The sequence below is a fragment of the Acinonyx jubatus genome, chromosome A1, assembly GCF_027475565.1.
Source record: "Acinonyx jubatus isolate Ajub_Pintada_27869175 chromosome A1, VMU_Ajub_asm_v1.0, whole genome shotgun sequence".
NCBI lineage: Eukaryota > Metazoa > Chordata > Mammalia > Carnivora > Felidae > Acinonyx > Acinonyx jubatus.
Window position 1 is genome coordinate 91,818,197 of NC_069380.1, and position 17,875 is coordinate 91,836,071.

The following is a 17,875-nucleotide window of genomic DNA, read 5'->3' on the forward strand; positions in this document are numbered from 1 at the left end:
TATATATTCCATTATATATATATGTGTATATATATACACATATATATACACATATATATACACACATATGTATACACATATATATACGTATACATATTACATATATATATACACACACACACACCACATATTTGTATCTTCTTTATCCATTCATCTATTGATGGACACTTGAGCTGCTTCCATATCTTTATTCTTTTTTTCTTAAATATTTTTAATGTTTATTTATGTTTGAGACAGAGAGAGGCACAGCATGAATAGGGTGGGGGGTGCTCAGAGAGAGAGGGAGACACAGACTCTGAAGCAGGCTCCAGGCTCCGAGCTGTTAGCACAGAGCCCGATGTGGGGCTCAGACTCACACACTGTGAGATTATGACCTGAGCTGAAGTCGGTTGCTCAACCGACTGAGCCACCCAGGCGCCCCATGCTTCCATATCTTTATTCTTGTAAATAATGCTGTAATAAACATCAGATGTAGATATCTTTTTGAACTAATGTTGTTTTCTTTGGGTAAATAGTAGTGGAATTATTGGATTGTATGATATTCCTGTTTTTAATTTTTTGAGGAACCTCTTGAAGAATTTTTTAAAACTTGAAAAAAGTTTTGCTTTCTCTCCTTTAAAGATCTCTTAATAGGACTATTTTATTACCCTATTTGGGAGATTTTCAAAATCTAATCAATCTGAGGTTCTTAATGTCCAGTCCAGTTCTTTCTGGCTACACACTGAGACCATTCTTATTCAGAATGACCGGCAGCTTCCTAGAATCGTTCATAAAATAATTATTCGTGTAAGTGTATATTAATGAAGTCAGACCTTAACCTCATCATCCAAGTTAAAATCATCAATTAAAGGAGCAGTGTAAAATTACACACTTAATGTGGGGAAGAAAACAATAAAAGTGGACAACCAATTAGTGACAATCACAGCCAACCAAAAAGTCCCTTTTACAAAGTTTTTACAAATGTTTTTTATTCTTCTGGTTTCTCTGTTAGCTATTTATATTAGAAATAGGTGTGCAGGAGGATGGGTCTGTATGTGAAAAGTTAAATCAATGCAGACTCTTTTTTTTGTTGTCCTGGACTGTATTGGTGGAATTCATTTCCTTACTTAACAAATGCTTATCCTGTCCCTCGTCTGTGCCAGGCACTATTAAAAGTTCTAAGGATATAGTTGAGAATATAAAATGAACAACTGACTGGAGGTATCCCAATTCCAAACTTCAAGTCACATTACAAAGCTAAAGTAATTAAAACAGTATGGTACTGGCACAAAAATAGACACATAGAGCAATGAAACAGAACAGAAAGTCCAGAAACCAGCCTACAATTATATGGTCAATTGCTCTTTAACAAAGGAGGCAAGAATATGCAATGGCAGAAAGACAGTCTCTCCAACAAATGGTGCTGGGAAAACTGGTTGGCAACATCAAAAGAATGAAATTGGATCACTTTTTTACTCCATACAAAAAATAAACTCAAAATGGATTAAGGACCTAAATGTGAGGCCTGAAAGCATAAAAATCCTAGAAGACAGCATGAGTAGTATTTTCTCTGTCATTGGTTGTAGCAACATCCTTCTTGATATATCTCTTGAGGAAAGGGCAACAAAAGCAAGAATAAACTATTAGGAAGTCATCAAAATAAAAAGCTACACAGCGAGGGAAAAAAGCAACAACACTAAAAGACTATGGAATGGGAGAAAATATTTGAATGACTTATCCAATAAAGGGTTAGTACCCAAAATGTATAGAGAACGTAAACAACTCAACACCAAAACCCCCCAAATAATCCAGTTAAAAACTGGGCAGAAGATATAAACAGACATTTCTCCAAAGAAGACATACAGATATCCAACAGACACATAAAAAGATTCCCAACGTTACTTATTAGGGAAATTCAAATCAACACTATAATGAGAGATCACTTCACATCTATCAGAATGGCTAAAATAATTTTTAAAAAAGGTCCAGAAAGCATAAGTGTTGACAGGGATGTGGAGGAAAAGGGACCCTCGTGCACTGTTAGTGGGAATACAAACTGGAGCAGCCACTGTGGAAGATAGTATGGAGGCTCCTCAAAAAGTTAAAAACAGAACTACCCTACAGTGCAGTTAATCACACTACTGGGTATTTACTCAAAGAATACAAAAACACTAATTTGAAAGGATACATACACCTCTATGTTTATGGCAGCATTATTTGCAATAGCCAAATTATGGAAGCAGCCCAAGTGTCCATTGACAGGTGAATGGACAAAGATTTGGGAAATGTATCTATGTATATCAAAATAGTTCTGTCTTTCGATCTCTATTATACACATACGTACACGCAATGGAATATTATTCAGCTATAAAAAGAGTGAAACCTTGCCATTTGTAATGACATGGATAGGTCTAGAGGTATAATGCTAAATGAAATCGGCCAAAGAAAGACAAATACTGTATGATTTCACTCTTATGTGGAATTTAAGAAACAAAACAAATGAACAAAGGAAAAAAAAAAAGAGAAAAACCCAGAAACGGACTCCTAACTCTGAAGAACAAACTGATAGTTACCAGTGGGGAGGTGGGTGGGGCATGGTTGAAATCAGTGATGGGGAGTAAGGAGTGCACTTGTGATGAGCACCGAGTGTTGCATGGAAGTATAGAATCACCAAATGCTACACCTGAAAACTAATATTACACTGTGTGTTAACTAACTGGAATTGAAATAAAACTTGAAAAAAAAACCTCCAAAAACTACAAATGCAGGGGAAAAAAAAGAAATGTGCCTCTCCTTATGGACCATGAATAAAGTGGAATGACTGTCAGCATGATTCTGGAATCTAGGTAGGAAGAGGAAACCAAAACACAGGTCACAAACTGAAAATCTACAGCAACCAAAAGATTTTGCAAGGCAATTGAAACAATGAGATAACACTGCATCCCTATAAACATGGCAAAAATCCACAGTGCTGATAATAGCAAATGCTAGTGAGGATGTGGAGGAACAGGAACTCCTGTCCATTGCTGGTGGGAATGCAAAATGGTGCAGCCACTTTGGAAGACAGTTTGGCAGGTTCTTCCAAAATGAAACATCCATGTGCCATAAGATCTGGTAATTTCATTTCTTGGTGCTTCCCCCAAAGAATTAAAGCTTTAGTTCACATAAAATCCTGTATATAAATGTTTATATCAGTGTCATCCATATTGCCAAAACTTAGGAGCAATCACGATATCCTTTCATAGGTGAATGAATAAATGAACAGTGGGTACATCCAGACAGTGGAATATCAGTGATAAAAAGAAGTATGCTATTAAGCCAGGCAGGAACATGGAAGAACATTAGATGCATGTTGTTAAGTAAAAGAAGCCAATCTGAAAAGGCTTCATACTGTATGATTCCAACTATATGACATTCTGGAAAAGGCAAAATTAAGAAGACAGTAAAAAGATCGTTGGCTGCAGGGGGTTATACATTTCATTATACACTTGTCAAACCCATAGCGTATACCCCAGGAGTGAACCCTAAGGTAGACTATGGACTTGGGGGTGATAATGACGTGTCAGTGTAGACTTATTACTGGTAACAAATCTGCCACTCTGATGTGGTGTGTTAATAGTGTGGGAGGCTGTGTGGGTAGGGAAATGAGATATATGGGAAATCTGTGTACCTTCTATACCTCAATTTTGCCATGGACTTAAAGGTGCTTCTGAAAAATAAGTGTATATAAAGGAAAAACTGTGTCTTGGAGAGACTGGACATAGCTTGTTAATTGGTTAGAATGTTGTGGGTGAGAGAGAGGGAGAGAGATGACATTGCCTGAATTTCCATCTCAAATGATGCAATAACTGGGGTGCCATTCACCCACCGCAGTGGGACTAACAGGAAGAGGGGAGAGAAAGAGGGTGATGAGGTGAGAGAGAAATGGAAGAGGGAATTAGATTGCTAGTTTCAGGTAAGACCCTTTCAGAAAAGAAATTTGCAAGGCAACCCAGGATTAACAGCTGAATGAGTGGCTGGGATTCTGGGAGGTGGGGGGGGGTGTTTGCTAAATTATGTCATAAAGTATTTTCTCCATCACGGTGTTAGTTGGTGGAATATATATAATGTAAAAATAGATTGATATCTTCCTGCATTCCTATCAACGAATGGAATCTCTGTTGTAGCATGGTGTGGAGAATTCCTAATTATCCTCCATTCTGGGAATCTCTCTGCTCTAGATCGATTTAGTAATACGTCAGGGTTTCATTAGATTTGCTAAACCGATTATTCCATATGGTTAGGTTTATGAAATATAATGCTTCCAAGCAGCAAAATGTGAACAGTAATTTAGATGTTCCGGGAAACTTCAAACTTCTCTAATTGAGGCAAATAATCTTTCTTGGTTAACTTGCCTTGTAAACATCCTATCAAAAGCAGGCATTTGTCACCTGCAATGTGGTTTTGTAATTCTCCAGACTGTGGCTAGTATTGTGGAAATTATAAATACAACAAATTAATGTTCTCTGCTTCGAATCAGCTGTTGGGGACCTTGCATGAGGCATCAGAATAGATGAGGTTGATGACAGACCCCTTATGAAAATCCTACACATTCACTTGGATAACTTGCATGACCCTTGATAGAAGATGACACCAGTGCCAGTGTTGCTATGGAAATGTCGAATTCTCCGGCAGATGCTGATATCTAGACTTCCCAAGTTTTGCCACCTTGTCTGAATCATGGTAGGCTTTGTGTCACTTGAGAAATGACCATTCTGGGTGATCTAGGAAATACCGGCACATTGCAGGAAAGAAGTTGTAATTAAAAGGGAAAAGGAGACAGTAGTAGATAGCCTTTGGGGTATCATCCAATGAAATAGCCTACCTACTCTTTTGGTGTTTGATCCCAGACTGATGAGGAATGGGTCACCCAACTTTGTACTAATATAAGAATAGCTGCTTGGTCCAGTGGTAGAAAAATATGTGCTTGCTAGAATCTTTCTTGGTATTCTGGAATTGGGTTATAAAGACACCTGGCATGTGTTGGCATGAGATTCTGCCATGTGTGTGAAGAAGTGGAGAAGGCAGAGCTGTAGAGGTGGAATGAAAAGAAGCAGAAGGTAGAGAACAGAAGACATGACATAGATAAGGGAGGGTCTGATTGGTTCCAGCTCTTTCCAGGTGAAGTGGCCATCAAATGCTCACTCAGGAGCCATGGTGGGGAATCCAGCCCTTGTGTTCTCCACCTTCCCTGCCAGTTACAAAGACCAAGAGTGGGAGACAAGTGGATCGTTATGGGGAAACCAGAGGGTCATTGCCAGAGGTAATGAATACCGGGCAAAGAAAACAATGGATGTTGTTAGCAGTCAGACAGGCAAAGGGAGAATTTTGCAACATTTGGAAGTTTTTTTTTTCTTTTTTCTTTTTTTAAATAAGTTTTTATTTTAATATATATATTTTTAAAGTTTATTTATTTATGAGAGAGAGTTTGACAGAGCGTGAGCAGAGAAGGGGCAGAGAGAGAGGGAGACACAGAATCTGAAGCAGGCTTCAGGCTCTGAGCTGTCAGCACAGAGGCTGACGCGGGGCTCGAACTCTGGAATTGTGAGATCATGACCTGAGCCAAAGTTGGATGCTTAACCAACCGAGCCACCCAGGCGCCCCCTCAAGTTTTTATTTAAATTCTAGTTAGTTAACATATAGTGTAATATTAGTTTCAGGAGTAGAATGGAAGTTTTTTTTTGAGTATCTAATGAAAGTGACCCCCAAAATTACATGGGAGTCACTGTAGAATTTAGATTTCTTTAGAATTTTTGGTATGTAGAGGATAAAGTAAATTGTTATTTAAAAAAAAAAATCTTCGTTAGTATTGCATTTGTGATTATTTGACCAGGATCAGCTTCATACAGTGTGTGAAGAAAGGGTTCACTGGAAAGTTGTCAGAAGACAGTTTCTATTTATTCCCTTAACCACAGGCTTTAGGAGGTGGTTTGGCAATATCCATTACTTCCTGAAAATGTGGCTGATGATTACAAATGCATTTTTCAGGCCCATTTTGAAACTGAAAACAATATTTAGTAATTCAGACCTACAGGTGACATCTCCCATGTTGCTTGAATTAGATAAATTTCTACTTGGACTCCATCCACCTTTTTTTCCCTCTGGCCAGTTGTAGGAGACTTTGGTTTGGAACAGTTATCAATTTACTTACGCTGTTGAAAGAATTATTCTTGGATTATAGAGATGAGGACAAGTCCTCATCTTCTGCTTCCCTGGACAGTTTCTCACCCGTTCATTCGATTCGTCATAAAATTACCATCTGCTTCCACGAAGAGAAGTCACGCAGGGAAAGGGGCAGACAGCTCTTTTTGGGTAATGGTCTTCGGTCGCTGCCTCCGCTTGTAAGAAGGATGAGAGGGCTCTGTGACCTTGACAGTGGTAGACAGTCAGCTCTGCAAACAGTGGGAGTAGAGAGCATGAACACATGCCAAGAGGGGAATTTAGTTTCTGGCTTTATTTTTGTAGAAGAAATCAAGCATGCCTAAGTGTTTCAGAAAAGCTGGCTTCGGAGTAGCTGGACAGCTGCATACCAGGATGTAACTGGAGACTTCCCAACCTAGTCACTTGTGTACCTGCATTGGGTGTGACTACTCACAGAACCTCAGGAGCTGTTGTCAGCAAGGCTCAAGGAGGACAGCCTCTATCACACCCATTCTCCTACCTAACCCTCCCGACTGCTCTAGCAACTCTCTGAATGCCTTGGCCTTCCTTTTTCTAGAAAACACAATGGATGTCACAGCATAGTCCCTCACACTTGGGATTAGCTAACAGCAGTGCCCAGGGGCTCTTCTGTCATGGCACCATGCTCTTGGGTGACCGTACTCTGCCTATGAAGTGACTGGAGAATGGTGAAGTATGTAAGCCCACGGGACACCCAGGTGTCCAGAAAAGAGACATGCCAAGGAGCCTGGAGGAAATGTCTCTACCTGTCCTGAAAGGTGGAGAGAAAGGTGAGGGAGGTCATTGAGAAGAGGAGGGGAAGCTTTCCTGGTAGGAAGAACCTCACAAACCAATACAGAACTGGGAGTAGCAATGTCATTACCATTCACTGAGCCTTCATACCGTAGGCCCTGTGCCACTATATGACATGCATTATCTCATTTAATTGCCACAGAGAAGTACTGTTCACGTTCTTACGTTAGTGCTGAGGAAAGAAGCTCAGGGAGGCGAATTGGCTTGCCCAAAGTCACACAAAGCTAGTAAGTGGCAAAGGCTGGATTGCCTGAGGCAGATATATTCGCAAAGATGGGGAGAGGCTGGCCTTGCTGTAGCCAAAGGGTTGTGTCCTACAGAGTTGTTCTGTGCTCGTAGCCTTTAGCTAGAACAACCGTATAACTCGGAAGCTAGAGAGCTGTGAAAGGAAGGGTTTACTCCATGGAATTCTCCAGCCTGCTGAAAGGGTACATCTTTGACTCTCATGATTTCTGGGGGGTCCCAGTGCTATGGTGAGCTATCTGGAAATCGTTCTTCACCACCTACCCCAAACAATCACAGCACATCAACACATCAGTGTGCGCACACACACACACACACACACACACTCAACTGGAAATATTGATAAGTGACAGAAAGTCATCCCTCCATACCTGCTGGATAATCTTGGTCTGCTGAGCAAAATCAAAACCACATTTTCCCAGGTCATGGATCATGGTATCCCTCATGCTCAGGAAGGTCTGGAGGAGGTGTCATGTCCAGATACAAGATGGAGGTGAGGGTGATGCAGGAGTTGAGGCCTTGGAGTCTACCAGAACTGAACTCTGATCCCATTTTTTCACATGTAAGGTGAGGGTAACAGTGGTGACCTTTTAGGTGGTTATGATGAGTACCATCCAAGAAGACCCCCAAAGGTGTTGATGCCTTAACATGGAGACATTGAGTGCTCTGTAAATACAATTAAAAAGCATAATTGGCAGGAGAATCCATTTATTCTTAAATTGGTTACAGTAGTTGTCCAGATTTAGCCAAAGCTATCCAGTAGGTTGGTTCAGGAGCTAGGCCAAGAGCTTGGTGTTCCGATTTGCACACCACTGGCTGTTCTTATTACTTGTGTTCCATTATTAAAGAGTACCACGTGAGATACTGTGTTCAGACCATCAGATCGTAATGAAAGTGATAAGTTACATAACATTTATGATAAATTAGGGGAAAATTGTGTATGACAGAATTTTCTGTTAAGCATTCACCTTTGCCTACTTTGTAAAAAAGTTCTATTTTAATTCCAGTTACCCTATAGTGTTATTTTAGTTTCAGGTGTACAGTTAAAGAGATTCAATGATTCCATACATCACCTGGTGCTCATTACAGGTTCACTCCTTAATCCCCATCACCTATTTCTCCCATCCCCCCAAGCACCTCCCCACCCTGGTAACCATCAGTTTGATCTCTAGAGTTAGAGTCCATTTCTTGGTTTCTCTTTCTCTTTCTCTTGTTTTCCCCTTTGCTCATTTGTTAGGATTCTTAAATTCCACATATGAGTGAAATCATAGGATATTTGTCTTTCTCTGACTGGCTTATTTCACTTAGCATTATACCTCTAGATCCATCCATATCATTGCAAATGGCAAGATTTCATTGTTTTTTTTTTTACAGCTGAATGACATTCCATAACACACACACACACTGTATCTCCCTTATCCATTCATCAATCAGTGGACACTTGGACTGCTTCCATATCTTGGCTATTATAAATAATGCTGCTATAAATATAGGGGTGCATGTATCCCTTTGAATTAGTATTTTTGTATTCTTTGGGTAAACATCCAGCAGTGCAGTTGCTGGATCATAAGGTAGTTTTTTTCTTTGTGCGGTACCTCCATACTGTTTGCCAGAGGGGCTGCACTGGTTTGCATTCCCACAAACTGTGCAAGAGCAATCCTTTTTCTCCACCTCCTCACCAACACTGTTGTTTCTTGAATTGTTGATTTTAGCCATTCAGACCGGTATGAGGTTATATCTCATTGTAGTTTTGATTTGTATTTCCTGGAGGGTAAGTGATGATGAACATATTTTCATGTGTCTGTTGGCCATCTGTATGTCGTCTTTGGAGAAATGTCTGTTCATGTCTTCTGCCCATTCTTTCTTTAATTGGATTATTTGGGTTTTTGTTTTGTTTTTGTTTTGTTTTTGTTTTGTTTCGTTTTGTTTTGTTTTTTTTGGTGTGGAGTTTTAGTTCTTTATTTAGGATACTAACCGTTTTTTTGGTATTTTAATTTAATTTAATTTAATTTAATTTAATTTAATTTAATTGTTAAATTTACATCCAAGTTAGTTAGCATATGGCACAACAATGATTTTAGGAGTAGGTTCCTTAGTGCCCCTTACCCATTTAGCCCGTCCCCCCTCCCACAACCCTTCCAGTAACCCTCTGTTTGTTCTCCATATTTAAGAGTATCTTATGTTTTGTCTCCCTCCCTGTTTTTATATTATTTTTGCTTCCCTTATGTTCATCTGTTTTGTATTTTAAAGTCCTCATATAAGTGAAGTCATATGATATTTGTCTTTCCTGATTAATTTCGCTTAGCATAATACCCTCTAGTTCCATCTCCGTAGTTGCAAGTGGCAAGATTTTATTCTTTGTGATTGCCGAGTAATACTAGGATACTAACCTTTTATTGGATATTTCATTTGCAAGTATCTTCTCCCATTCAGTAGGTTGCCATTTAGTTTTATTTATTGTTTCCTTCACTGGGTAGTAACCAATAATTTACTTGTACTTTTGTTTCCCTTGCCTCAGGAGGCATAACTAGAAAAAAAGTTGCTATGGCTGATGTCAAAGAGGTTACTACCTGTGTTCTCTTAAAAAGGATTTTTATGGTTTCAGGCATCACATTTAGGTCTTTACTCCATTTTGAATTTCTTTTTGTGTATGGTGTAAGAAAGTGGTCCAGTTTCTTTCTTTTGCATGTAGCTGTCCAGTTTTCACAGCGCCATTTGTTGAAGAGACTGTCCTTTTCTCATTGGGTGTTCTTTCCTGCTTTGTTGAAGATTAATTGACAATACAGTTATAGGTCCATTTCTGGGTTTTCTATTCTGTTCCATTAATCTATATGTCTGTTTTTGTGCCAGTAACATACTGTCTTGATGACTACCAGCTTGGTAATATAGCTTGAAGTCCAGAATTGGGATGCCTCCAGCTTTGCTTTTCTTTTTCAGTATTGCTTTGGCTATTTGGGGTCTTTTGTGGTTCCATAAAAATTTTAGAATTGTTTCTTCTAGTTTTGTGAAAAAGGCTATTGGTATTTTGATAGGGATTGCATTAAATGTGTAGATTGCTATGGGTAGTATAGACATTTTAACAATATTTGTTCTTCCAATCTATGAGCATGGAATGTCTGTCCGTTACTTTGTGTTATCTTTAATATCTTTCATCAGTGTTTTCTAGTTTTCAGAGTATAGGTCTTTACCTCTTTGGTTAGGTTCATTCCTAGGTATTCTATTATTTTTGGTGTAATTGTAAATGGATTGTTTTCTTAATTTCTGTTTCTGCTGCTTCATTATTGGTGTATGAAAATGCAATAGATTTCTGTACATTGATTTTGTATCTTGCGATTTTACTGAATTTATTAGTTCTAGCCGTGTTTTGGTGGAGTCTTTAAGATTTTCTATATATAGTATCATGTCATTTTCAAATAGTAAAAGTTTTACTTCTTCCTTACCAGTTTGGATGCCTTTTATTTCTTTTTCTGTCTGATAGCTGAGGCTGGGACTTCCACTACTGTGTTGAATAAAAGTGATAAGAGTGGACATCCTTGTCTTATTCTTGACCTTAGGGGAAAAGCCCTTAGTTTTTCCCTGTTGAAGATGATGTTAACTGTGGGTTTTTCACATAAGACCTTTATTGTGTTGTGGATTGTTCTCTTTAAAAAGATTTTTTTAAATGGTTATATTTATTTGTGAGACAGAGAGAGACAGAGCACGAGTGGGGGAGGAGCAGAGAGAGAGGGAGGCATAGAATCCAAAGCAGGCTCCAGGCTCTGAGCTGTCAGCACAGAGCCTGACGCGGGGCTCAAACTCATCAACTGTGAGATCATGACCCGAGCTGAAGTCGGATGCTCAACCGACTGACTGAGCCACCCAAGCGCCCCTTGGATTGTTCCCTTTAAGCCTACTTTGTTGAGGGTTTTTATCACGAATGGATGTTGTACTCCCATAGATGTTGTCAAATGTGTTTTCTGCATCTCTTGAAATGATTTTGTGGTTCTTATCCTTTTTCTTATTGATGTGATGATGTATCAGGTTGATTGATTTGTGGATGTTGAGCCACCCTTGCAAGCCAGGAATAAATCCCATTTGATCATGGTGAATGATGTTTTTAATATATTGCTGTATTTGGTTTGTTAGTATTTTGTTGAGGATTTTTGCATCTGTGTCCATCAGAAATACTGACTTGTATTCTTTTTAGTGGTATTTTATCTGGTTTTGGTATCAGGGTAATGCTGGCTTCATAGAATGGAAGTTTTCCTTCCTTTTCTATTTTTTGGAAGAGTTTGAGAAGAATATATATTCTCTCTTCTTTAAATGTTTGGTAGAATTTGCTTCTGAAGCCCTCTAGTCCTGGAGTTTGATTTGTTGGGAGTTTTTTGATTACTGATTCAATTTCTTTGCTTGTTATCAGTTTGTTCAAATTTTTTATTTCTTCCTGTTTCACTTTTGGCAGTTTATATATTTCTAGGAATTTCTAGGAATTTATTGATTTCTTCTAGTTTGTCCAGTTTGTTGACATATAATTTTCCATAACATTCTCCTATAATTGTTTGTATTTCTGTAGTGTTGGTTGTTGTCTTTTCTCTTTTTTCTTGATAAGTCTGGCTAGACGTTTATCAATTTTATTGATTTATTATTATTATTTTTTTAACATTTATATTTGAGAGAGAGAGAAAGCAAGCATGAGTTGGGGAGGGGCAGAGAGAGAGGGAGACACAGAATCTGAAGCAAGCTCCAGGCTCTGATGTGTTAGCACAGAGCCTGACATGGGGCTCGAACTGATGCACTGTGAGATCGTGACCTGAGCTGAAGTCAGACGCTTCACCAACTGAGCCACCCAGGCACCCAATTTTTTTGATTTTTTTCAAAGACTCAGCTCCTGGTTTCATTGGTCTGTTGTATTGTATTTTAGTTTTTATATCATTTATTTTTGCTCTAATCTTTATTATTTCATTCCTTCTGCTGGCTTTAGGCTTTATTTATTTTTCTAGCTCCTTTAGGTATAAGGTTAGGTTGCTTATGTGAGATTTTTCTTGCTTCTTGATGTAGGTCTATATTGCAATAATCTTCCATCTGAGAACCACTTTTGCTGCATCCCAGAGGTTTTGGACCACTGTGTTTTCATTTTCATTTGTTTCCATGTTCTTTTTAAAATTTCTTCTTTTATTTCCTAGTTGACCCATTTATTATTTAGTAGCATGCTATTTAATCTCCAGGTATTTGTGGTCTTTACAATTTTTTTTTAATGGTTGACTTCAAGTTTCAGAGCATTGTGGCCAGAAAGATGCATTGTATGACTTTGATCTTCTTGAATTTGTTGAGGCTTGTTTTGAGGGTTAATATGTGATCAATTCTGGGGGCACCTGGGTGACTCAGTCAGTTAAGCATCTGACTTTGGCTCAGGTCATGATCTCATGGTTCGTGAGTTTGAGCCCTGCATCTGGCTCTGTGCTGACAGCATCGAGCCTGAAGCCTGCTTCAGATTCTGTCTCTCTCTCTCTCTGCCCTTCCTCTACTCAAATTCTCTCTCTCTGTCTTAAAAATAAATAAACATTTAAAAAAATATGTGATCAATTCTGGAGGATATTCCACGTGCACTTGAAAAGAGTGTGCATTTTGTTTTAGGATGGAATCTTCTGAATATACCTGTTAAATATATGTATTCCAGTATGTCATTCAAAGCCACCGTTTGCTTTTGATTTTCTGTTTAGATGATTTGTTCATTGATGTAAGTGGGGTGTTAAAGTCTCCTTCTATTATTGTATTATTGTCACTTAGTTCCTTTAGGTTTGTTATTGTTTTATATATTTGGGTGCTTTCATATTGGGTACATAAATATTTATATTGTTATATCTTCTTGTTGGATTGCCCCCTTTATTATTATATAGTGTCCTTCTTTGTCTCTTGTAGAGTGTTTGTTTTATTTTTAAAAAATGTTTATTTTGGGGGGGGAGAGAACGAACGAATGAGAACATGTAGCTCATGACCTGAGCCAAAGTCAAGTTGGACACTTAACTGACTGAGCCACCCAGGTGTTTCTACAGTTGTTTTAAAGTCTAGTTTGTCTTTTATAAGTTTTGCTACTCTGGTTTTCTTTTTGACATCCATTTGCATGATACAGTTTTCTCAATCCCCTCAGTTTCAATCTGTAGGTGTCCCAGGTCTAAAATGAGTCTCTTGCAGGCAGAATATAGAAGGATCTTGTTCTTTTTATCCATTCTGTCACCCTGTGTGTTTTGAATGGAGCATTTAGTCCATTTATATTCAAAGCAATTATTGATAGATATGTATTTATTGCCTAAATTTACTTGTTTTGTGTTTTTTTTCTGAAGATTTTCTCTGATCCTTACTTCTCTTTCTTTCATGTTTTGCTGGCTTTCTGTAGTGATATATTTGGATTCCTTTTTCTTTATTTACATGTTTTTCAGCAGTTTTTGATACATGGTTACCTCTTTTTCATATAGCCATCTGTGTTATGTTGATGATTATTTAAGTTTGAACTCATTCATTTTTCCTTCCTCCTGACGTTTTAGGTATGTGTTATTATACATATACATATACATATATTTATATCCTTTTATTTTGTCATTTCCTGGACTTTTCACAGAAATATTTATTTTTACTGCTTTTGTGTTTCCTACATTTATACTGTGTCGTTTGATCTCTCCTTTGTACTCAAAGAGTCCCCTGTAATATTTCTTGCAGGGCTGGTATAATGGTCACAAACTCCTTTAGTTTTTATTTGTCTGGGAAACTCTTTATCTCTTTTTCTATTCTGAATGACTACCTTGCTGGATGGAATATTCTCAACTACAGATTTTTCCCATTTAGCACTTTGAATATATCATGCCATTCCCTTTTGGCTTGGAAAATTTCTGTTGAAAAATCTTCTGCTAGCCTTATGGCTTTTCCCTTGTAAGTTAGTGTTTTCTTTTGTCTTGCTGATTTAAGGGTTTTGTTTGTTTGTTTGTTTTGTTTGTTTACCACCATACTGTTTCAGTTTAATTGTAATATGTCTTGGTGTGAGTCTGCTTTTGTTGATTTTGATGGGGGTTCTCTGTGCCTCCTGGATCTGGATGTCTGTTTCCTTCCCCAGATTAGGAAAGTATTCAGCTGTTATTTCTTCAAATAAATTTTCTCCTCCCTTTCTGTCTCTTCTTCTTCTTCTTGGACTCCTATAATATGAATGTTATTATGTCTGATGGAGTCATTGAGTTCCTTAGGTCTATTCTCATTTTGCATAATTCTTTTTTCTCTCTTTTGTTCAGCTTGATTACTTTCTGTAACTCTGTCTTCTAGGTCATTAATTCATTCCTCTGTTTTTTCCACCCTGCTGTTCATTCTATCAACTGTGTTTCTCATTTTGTTCATTGTTCCCTTTATCCCTGCTGTATCATTCCTTATCTGTCTTCTAAGAGTCTCGGTCATGTCTTCCATTCTTTACTCAAGTCCAGTGAGTGTCCTTATGATCACTGCTTTAAATTTTCTATCAGTCATGTTATATATATCTGTTTTGCTTAGATATTTGGGGCCTTGTTCTTTCATTTGGGATACGTTTCTCTCTGTCTCCTCATTTTGTCTGCCTCTCTCTGTCTGTTTTTCTGTGTTAAGAAAGTCGTATGTGTCTTCTGCTCTTGAAAGAAATGACTTTATGAAGAAAAGGTGCTGGAGTGCCCTGGAGTGCTGTGTCCAGTGCTGTGTCCGCTGTTCACCAGAACCTGGCATTTCAGGAGAATATCCTGCATGTGTTGAATATGCGCTGCTGTTGTGTCTCAGTCACTTCTTCCTTTCAATGCAGTCAGCTGCACTGACCCTCTGCCTGTTGTGGGCTGTGCTTGCTCTCTGTGGTGTTGGTGGGATACAGGCAGGCCAGCTCTGAGGGGGAGTGCCCACTGGAGGACTTGGGAGTGGGGAGGCAGTGTTAGCAAAATTTGTGCTGGGCCAATAGTCCTATGCTGGATCCCCCAAGCACTGTGGGGGCTAGAGGCTGTGTGCTGGGGCGGCAAGAGGTGCCAGGTTGGGCACGGCAGGCAACAATGGCTGGGCGCAGCTGGGCCTTGTGTGTGATGGTGGCTGGGGACAAGCAGCTGGGTTGTCCAGCTGCTGGGGGTGGCTGGGGGTGCATGGCTGGGCACATTGAGGTGGATGTGCCAGGGTGTGAGGGCAGCTGTGCAGCCAATGGCTATGCAGGGCTCATGGGAGGCTTTAACAAAATTTGCCCAGGCTGGAGTGGGTGAGTCCTCAGGAGAACTCGTGGGCATAGCTCACTGCTAGGAGGTTAGGTAGCAAGTGTCTGTACAGCCCCACCTCCCTTAGATGGCCCTGTGTTTATGCTGGTGAGTGGGGGAGGAAAATGGCTCCTGCCAGCTCCTTTGTTTATGGGGAAGTCCCCAAACACACTCTGAAATCAGTGTAGACAGATGTGTCTCCCATTTGCCCCTGGTATTGTGTAAACTGCTGTTTTTATGTTGCCTGTTCGTGCAGGCTGTTCTCTCTTTAAGGGCAGCGACCCAGCTGTCCCTCACCCTGCCTGTTCCCTATGTGCTGAGTCAACTGACCTCTGTGCTCCAGGCTCCAAAGTCCCACTGGTTTTACAAACTCAGGGATCCCAGCCCTTCTTGTTTTTAAAGCCAAATATTACAGGGATTAGTCTTCCTGTGTGAGCTCCTGGCGCATTTCTCTGCCTTCTCCACAGGCAGTTCCCTCCCTCCTGTGGGCAGCCTCTCTCCACTCTTCTGACCTTCCTAACCTTGGAGCTGCGGCTTCTTCTCTATATTGATTTATGGAGTTTGCTCTGCCAGTCTTCAGACCACTCTCTGGTTTATTGACTCGGATGTGGATGGTCTCTAGTTGCAAACGTGGGACAGGGTGAGTGCGGGGTTCTCCTACTCTGCCATCTTCCTAAGCTCCCCAACCCCCATTGGCTATTTTTGATTAAAGGCCTTCTCTATGCTTTAATGTTTTCAGCTTAAAAACATGAATTTATGCATACTGGTTTTTACTCTCTTCCTCATGTCTAGCAAATGTTATTTTTAACCACCTTTATTTTATGTACCAACCAGTGTAGATAAGCTGCTCATTCCTCAGATCCCCTCTAATTTCTATGAAGATCTTACTTTATGTCTTGAGTATTCTAATCCCACCTCTTGGCACACCCTTCTTCCACCTCTGTGTCTGGTCACATCCTCTGTTCTCTTTAAGACCCAATTTAAGATTTGCAGGTCCTAGGAAGCTCTCATTGTGGACCCCAGTCCATGCTGATAGCTCCCTTCTCCTGTCTCCTTGTCTGTGGTCTTTGAGAAGAGCCTAAAATGTCCTTGAAATTGGTGGAGCTCCAAAAACCCTTCATCGCTTGGCCAAATGTAGTCTTAACACTCTATTTAGAAGGACCATCCTGAGCAAGAAAGACTGAAGCAGGTTTACTAAGTCTCGGTGTCTGGTTTAGGTTTCGAGGACAGTTAAGATGCTGGAGATTGCCATCATTATGCCATTAGGAGATGGAAAGTCACCAAGAACAAAAAGAAACACAGGCCCTCACAGAGGTGCAATTGTTTATTTACTCAGTAAAGAGCATAGGAGGAATCTGTGCCAGGAAAGGTCAACTCTTTAAAAGTGAACTTCAAAGAAAAAAATGAACCTCAGTTTGGGCAGGACTGTAGGCTTTGATCATTATTCAGCCAAGAAGCTCTTGCTTTTTTTTTTTAATACATATAAATCCCCAAACATTATGGAAATGTACCTGTTTTCTGCGGTTCATTAAATTATACTTAAGTTCATTTTTCATGTGGAAAATGAGCTTCAGGCCTGAATATGATGAATCGTTTCCTCTGTGTGGCAGCGGTGGAGGAAGTTAATTTAGTGCTGGTGCAGGAGTCTTGGTTGTCTCCTATTTTATTCTGGGGCTGGGGTGATTAATAGGATTACATTGGAGTGATCACAGCTGCCTGTTTGTTTATCCCACCACCGAGGTCAGTGCGGAGGCTCTGATTTCAGGATTTTCTGGGTTTTGAAACCTAGTCGGTCATGTTCATCATGTAATAAACTTCTGTATCGTCACCGCATCAAATGCGGAACAGAGCTAAAACTCTCAAGACCATCCATGTTATGGGAGTTTGGGTCATTTGTCTGGAAGGTGTTGAGTGAGTACTGGCGGTGAGCCATAGCTTCTGTGTAGAGGGTATCCAGACCTCTGCGCTGGATGTGGTGAGGCAGGCCACTTTATGCTTTGGGAACCTGATTAGTGCCCGACAGTGAGCAGTATGGTGCAGAGGTGGGAGTGAAACGCCAAGTGACTGATCTTATTTGGCTTCAGTGTCATCAAGAAGAAAGTAAAGATGGGGCACCTGGGTGGCTCCCTCGGTTGAGCGTCCAACTTTGGCTCAGGTCATGATCTTGTGGTATGGGGGTTCAAGCCCCGTGTAGGGCTCTGTGCTGACAGCTCGGAGCCTGGAGCCTGCTTCAGATTCTGTGTCTCCCTCTCTCTCCCCACCTCCTCTGCTCTGGCTCTCTCTCTCTCTCTCCCTCTCAAAAATAAATACTAAAAAAAAAAATTTAAAAAGAAAGTAAACAGACTACATTAGTCTGTTGTAAATTAGACTAAATGACAACTATTTTCCAGATTTGTTCAGATGACGGAACACCTTGCCATTTTGTG

General features: G+C 39.8%; 1 protein-coding gene across 1 annotated transcript in view; it reads left to right on the plus strand.

Annotated features, from left to right (window-relative positions):
• The window catches only part of KCNN2 (potassium calcium-activated channel subfamily N member 2), a 463,206-nt gene that overhangs the window by 62,943 nt on the left and 382,388 nt on the right, over positions 1-17,875 (plus strand). The window lies entirely within an intron of this gene.